Source organism: Drosophila sechellia, chromosome 2R (assembly GCF_004382195.2).
Source record: "Drosophila sechellia strain sech25 chromosome 2R, ASM438219v1, whole genome shotgun sequence".
Lineage (NCBI taxonomy): Eukaryota > Metazoa > Arthropoda > Insecta > Diptera > Drosophilidae > Drosophila > Drosophila sechellia.
Window position 1 is genome coordinate 15,868,222 of NC_045950.1, and position 6,939 is coordinate 15,875,160.

General features: G+C 42.9%; 1 non-coding gene across 1 annotated transcript; it reads left to right on the forward strand.

Moving 5' to 3' along the window:
* Positions 1-1,556: 1,556 nt before the first annotated feature.
* Positions 1,557-1,629, forward strand: Trnak-cuu. The gene has a single exon. It is a non-coding gene; the product is annotated as a tRNA-Lys (tRNA).
* The last annotated feature ends 5,310 nt before the right edge of the window (positions 1,630-6,939 follow it).

The window sequence follows — 6,939 nt, forward strand, 5'->3', positions numbered from 1 at the left end:
GCTGAATCCGGTCCAATCACAACTCCACACCATTTGCGTATTACGCTTCATTATGCAGATTTCTTGCCGCCGGTTGAGTTTCGTCGAGTTCTTTATCCCCGCTCCGCTTATTTGTTATTGTTGCATGGCTTGCGGGCTTGAAAAATATTTTTATTTAATTTATTTATGAATGAAGCGAAGGGCGACGGTATGTCCCGGGTGGTTGGGTTGGTAGGCCTGGCATTAAAGGCGTTGCCACACACTCCCCGAAAACCATTACCATTTCGCTTGCGGTGCCTACCGCATTGTCACATAGATAAGCCGCGTCTGGCTTAACTCATAAAAAAGTGCCGGCAAAAGGATAATAAACCAGCCAGGCTGAAGGAGAGAACGCGTGCAGATTTAAATTTCACAAAAATAAACAGTGGGGAAGCTGTAGGCCAGAGTTGAGCCGCATGGTGGGAAAAATATTCTTATTCCACACAATCCGTTTAGAAATGTTTCCATTTTAAGTGCCTCAATAATGACAATAATCAAAAATTCTCAGACCAGAGTACCCGTTCCGGCTTTTGTTATTTGCCGCCCCACAGGCCGCGGAGACTGAGAAATGAATTTAAAATCAATTTGCGGTCAGCTCACAAAAACAGCCATGAGGTAAACCGCAAAGACAACAATTAAGCGTAACAAATGATTATGAATAACCTTTTTTCTACGCACGGAATGCCATGTATGTTCTTCTGTGAGAAACGGAACAAAAATCTAATGATATTTTTGACGGGGGGCTTGGCCGGCCGGCGAGTTGTGCTGATGAATGAAACGCAGGAATTTGAAAATACTATAGCCTTGTAAATGAGTAGACAGAATGTCTGGCTGAGGAAATCAATATTGCTAGAACAAAGACACTAGAATATATTATTCTATATTATTCTAGTGTCTTTGGCTAGAATGTGCAACTGAAACCATATTTGTATGAATAACTCTAGAATGGAATATATTTCCATTCATATTATACCACGCTGAATTCATATCGAATAAGTTATTATTTGGAAAAATTGATAAAAATGTTTCCGATGTGAAAAAAACTATGGTTCGTTATATTATTAATAATAATAAATGACCTAAGTGGGGCTCGAACACATGACCTTGGGACTAAGAGTCTAATATTCTACCAACAAAGATATATTACCTCGTGGATATTTATTTTAAGAACGAGTTTTTTATCATGTGTTGTTATCATGGCCTTTTTAAAATTCAAAGTGGTTTTTTGTAATTAGATATAAATCAAACACAAACACAGACATTATGTGCGTTAGTTTTTTATGACTGAACTTTAACATCCAATTTTATAGCTCATTATTGCAAAAATTATTCTGGAACTATCTCTATTTTTCGATACCACAAGACTTTACACTTTTCGGACCTCAGTGAAATAAAATTTTTATGACAATTAATAGTAATATGTATTTATGTACATATGTAGGGCCGAGAAATGTAAACGTCGGGCACAGCTACTATTAAGTCATCCCTACCACAGAGCCCCTCGGGTCTTATGCGCCAATTGCGGCAACCCGCCATGTGCCCGGCTAGCTCAGTCGGTAGAGCATGAGACTCTTAATCTCAGGGTCGTGGGTTCGAGCCCCACGTTGGGCGAAACAACTTTTTTGTTAATTTTTTGTTCCTTACCAAATCAAAGAAAATCTTTTTGTAAAATACATTTGCCACATGGGTTGTCGTCCATCAAAACAAGCTACAGGCACATATTAAATTTATTATTTGAACCATTTTTTAATTATTTTTAAATTGATTTGGCTGACAAATATTTGTGGGATGGTTGCAAGTGAAATCCATTGTTGAAGTAGCGCAAAAGCGCGGGCATGCATAAATCCGAAGCTATTGAAACGTGTGTGAAAAATTGAAAAAGTGCCCTAAAATGGAGGACCCTTTCGCAACTGGCGCTTTTCAACCAGCCGCAGGACAATTTATGAATTTAACAAAAAACTTCACACAAAGCGGGCTGAAAAGCAAATAGAGAAGCTACTGCAATCCCCTACACTCTTCCTATAATTTTTTTTCGCATGGACCATGAAATATTTTCAGCTTGCAGTAAAAATTAGAGTGGGATAAACAAATACATTTATTACATGCGAATACAGCAACAAATCCCAGCCAGCTTTTATTGTGCGTGCCACGCCTCCTCGCACAGGAAAAGGGGACAGAGTTGCCAAAGGCAGAGGCGGCGGGCAAACACGTGACTTTAAAGCTCATGGGATTACATTGAACGCAGTTTTGTGTGGGATTTTCGAATGCAAAAAGCTTAGGAAATTAATGCGCAGAAGGAAATGCATTTAAATTATGTGGGTGACTGCTCTGCGGTAATGGGAATGGGAGTGGAAGTGGGCAAAGTGGGCGGGGCTCTCCGGCGAGGTGTCCGCCGTGATGGAGGGACAAGAGACAGCTGCCAGCCGCCTGCCCGCATTAATTTATAATTTCGCCAGGGGGGCTTACCCATTTTAATGGCAATGGCAGTGGCAACGGCAGCGAAGGTTTACAAATGAATACAAATTGCAGTTTGAACTTTGCGCTTTAGAATTTTGTAATTAACGGCAAAACATTTTCCATCATAATTCCCGGGAAGCGAAAGTATTTGGGAATTTAATTAAGTTGCATTGGCCACGCAGATTTATCCGCAGCAGGGATGCTATCCCGAACACTCAGTTCCTTGTCCCATGTCCTGCCTTCAACCCTTTGGACGCGATTTTCTTGAGTAAAAGTTTTTAATACCCCCGACAGCCGACGTCCAGGAACACATAAATTTTCTCGGCTCGGGCAAATAAACATTATGCAGCAGTTTTTACACGTTATTGAAAAGAACAACGTCCCGCAGGGTCATGAGCTGTTTTACAAAGGTCAAACGGTGGAAATCCATTCCGATTACATGATTTGCCGTTCGGCAAAATATTTTATCAAATTTTAAGCCCCTCTGATAGGTACACAGGGACAAAGTAATTACAATCTAAATACATCAAATCATTTTTAGAATTTTAAACAAATTACATATTAAAGCAAATCATTAACCAAAGATTTAAATCATCTTTAGAAACTATAACTTTGATGTGTTTGCCTTATGTCAAATTTTAGATTTTGCATTTCATTGGTTCTTTCCAAGAACGTCAATTTCTTTCAGTGTTTTTATCACCGCAACCCTTTCGTAGTCACAATACTGATTTGGCTCACCTTCTGCTGACGTATGACATTGCAGCATCAATTGCTCATGAGCACACGCAATGAAAACGCTTGAGGATGGAGATTGGGCGGATGGATGGCGTGGTGAAAGAAGCAGGGTCGGGCAAGGTGGCAATATTTCTCGGCCGAGGTTGAGGGCTATACCCCAGTTGTTGCCCTTGGTCATTAACAGCGTTAAGCCCAGGACCAGACCGCGCCGGAAGGATGTCGTGGCTGAGTGACGTGTGTGTTTGCACCAACCATGGTGCCCACACACCCATCCCATCTAGCCATCCAGCCAACCAACCAACCATCCATCCATCCGTTTATTCAACCCAACCCCATCCGAATACCCAACCTCCCTTCGTGTCCATGAGCGTTGTCATTAGCGCTGCTCGTGCGCCGTTATCCCTTTTTAATAAGGTTTACTCAGCATTTTTTGCCGCTTTTGCTTCGTTTTTCATTGTTTGTTTGTCAGGCTCTCACTCCGCTTTCATTGCAGATATGTTGTGTTTATTATGCGAGATTTGCGAGAAATTGAACGGGCTACGACCCTGGGCTCAAGCATCAATCAACGGTAAGATTAATAATGGTGAGGCTCAGAAAGCTCTGTAGCTAATTGCTATTTACTGTTGCCTGTTTGGAGAACATATTTTAAAGATTTTTTAAACTTAAAAAAAAGTTTAATACAAAAAGCAAAGAATATCAGTCGTGCGAAGGTGATTGACTCCTTTGAGTGATGTCTAAATGACTCCATTATTATTTCTACACAAAACAGATAAATCAAGAGTGTGATAAGCGTTCCGATGAACAAAGTCCATATTTGGCCCGAACGAGTTCATTTGATTCACACTCACGCTTTCCCGGCCAGGTACTTATAATTCTTGGGCTTATGCGCCAGCCTTTTATGGACACTTTCCTATTGTGCGGAGTGTCATCACAGTGAGCCTTTATCCATTATCTAACCAAATATGTAATGCATTCGCGAGTGCAATCACCCCCTGCCCGCATCGTAAATCGACTAATCTGCCTACGTGCCTTGCACAACACATCGCAATGCCGCTTAATGCCCGCAGTAAAAAAGATTTAATAATGGGGAAAAAACCTTGAGCGTGCACTCGAAATTAAATTGTTATCAAATCGATCAAAGCCACAGCATCATTATCTCTGCATTAGCCGCAGAAGCAGAAAAAAAAGCGAAATAGTGCTCGAAGAACAAGGACGCGCAAAAAAAGAACTTTAAAAGCAGGCTGACGAGAGGAAACCCCGCTTGATAAGCGATTTAAAATGCAACGCAGCAGCTGGAAAATGAGGCGTTGTGGTGCAGCGTTTGATGGAAAGGGTTTTCCTTTTTTTGCAGTTGACCTCCCACTCCCCCCCGCATTTCCGAGGGCTGAGTGCCGAGTGGGTTCCGTGTCCGGCGCCTGGCCGCAGCAATAACTTCTAATTAATACACGAAGAGCATAACGAAAGCTAATTATGAAACTAATGAGCTTGTTGGCAATGCAACAGCGTCGGCAACAAGAACAAGAAGCACAAAACAGGCAGCAGCCGTTCAACTTGGCCAACTCGAAGGTATGGCAGAAGGGTTGGCAGTAGGGGGCGGGGAGGCAGGTGGGCGCTGTTTGAGTAGCGACTATAGCAGGGGATGTGGGGAAAATGTTTCAAGTGTTAACGACGGTGTGCTCAACATGCCGAGCGCCGCTCCAGGTGCGAAATACCACAAAAGAGTGAGCGCGAACGATTCAACGCGGTCACCCATACAATTAAACACACTCACAAGTGCACAGGAAGAAATTTCGATGTAAAACAAGTGCTTTGCACACTAAAGTCACGACAAGTGTAATCTATAACAACTGAATTATCATAGCTAATGAAGTTTAAGATCGATTGCAATGGAATTTCAAGTGCAAATCATTTTTCCTTGTGTACTGGCTTGTACGCAGATATTTCATTTCAATTTCCTTTTTGGTTAGCGCGTCTTTTTAGCATACTTGATTATGGTCTTTGGCCGGCAGAAAGAAAGAAGGAAAGACAGAAGGGGGCTGGTCCCTGGACGTCGCCGGCCATCAGTCACTTATGCTCACGGCCCGTCACTCAAAGCCGGCTCACACACACACTTGCAGAGTCGGTCCACACCTACCTCCACTAAATAACAGAGCGGGACGGCCGTTCCATGGCCGAAAAAAGGGTGGTGACGACGGGGGCCAAGACCAAGACCACGAAGACGATGACTTCGTTCCACGGACTGGGGCCAGGCCGGTCGATTCGTCCGGTGAGCCGCCGCTACTGTCATTATCTTGTTAACTTGTTGTTACGTCAGCCGGCCCGCGAGCTTGCATGTAAGCAGTCGCAGCTAGGAAGGAGGACAGTAGCGATCCATCGGATGGAATCTTATAGAATAGCTTTGCTGCAAAAGGCGAAATAACATTATTTAGATGTAATGCAACTTGGGGCTCGGTATTTACAGAACTCTTTCTTTCTAAATCATTTTGTGTGCGAATTTGAAAACAGTATAAAATGGAGATTTATTATTATTATTTTGTTCTTAACTTTATATTAGTTAATAAACTCATACTTTTTATTCACTTGACCGCGATTGTAGAAAGCCCTGGACCCACATTAGTGTTCACTTACAGCGTCATCATGTGTATCTCGCTTATACTCGTCTGGCCATTGCCGTACTTTGGCTCGAACTCATTCCCAGTCCAATTCCAATTCCCATTGCCCTTGCTCGTGCCCTTTCCCCTTTCCCCCTTGTTTTTTATCCCCTTTTTGGCCCCCTCCGCCGCCCATGGCCCGATGTGTAATAATAATATACACACAGGTGTCCCGGGCACTTTCGGCCAGGGGGCTATGCCAGCTTCGTACCTCATCAATAAGGTCCGCGAACGTGGATGTGGATGGGTTACAAAAGATGGTGGTTGGGTGATGGGGGGGCGGGGCATTGGCGCTGCATGTAGCACATGTAGCGGCGATTACGCGTAATAATCATCATAATCAAAAGTCGCAACACGAAATGAGTTTCGACTTGCTGTTGCCGTGGAGGATAACCAGTTAGGAATTGGGCTGGCTCCAGTGGCGGCGGACGACCATTGCGCTCCACATAGAATTGATTAATATTGGCCGTGGCCATCGGATATTCGCCAGCGATTTGGCCGACTTCATCGCTCTCTGATTACGACACGACATTGGAGCAGGACGTATTGGCCTTAGTACCCACAGTCAGCCTCCTCGACCATCAAACTAATTTGGCGGCATCAATCTGCGGCTCAATGGGAATAGCATTGGCGCAGGCTCTGGAATGGATTAGGTTCTGCCCAGCAATAATTAACATTGGAACGGTGTGGTAAAAACTTTCTTCATCATATACGGAAATTGTTTCAGCATGATGTAATGCTCAGTAATTTGGAGTGCATGTTTTGGCATATACATATTTATGTATGGGTGGGATGTTTGAATTATGGATCTTAAGAAGATCCTACTACCCTACTATATATTTCACATTACAGAGTGGATCAAATTATATATATATTTTAATCAGTTACTTGGTAACACACCAGATCAGACACTATCCTAAAATAACCATTTATGTTGTGGTGTTCGTGTTTTGCCGCAACTCTATGAACACAAAAAATAATAATTAACTGACCATCAAATCAACAGCACGTACTACCTACGTGAGCATAATTTTGCACCCTGCTCACCTTGATTGCAGATTTCGATATGTTCGTCCAT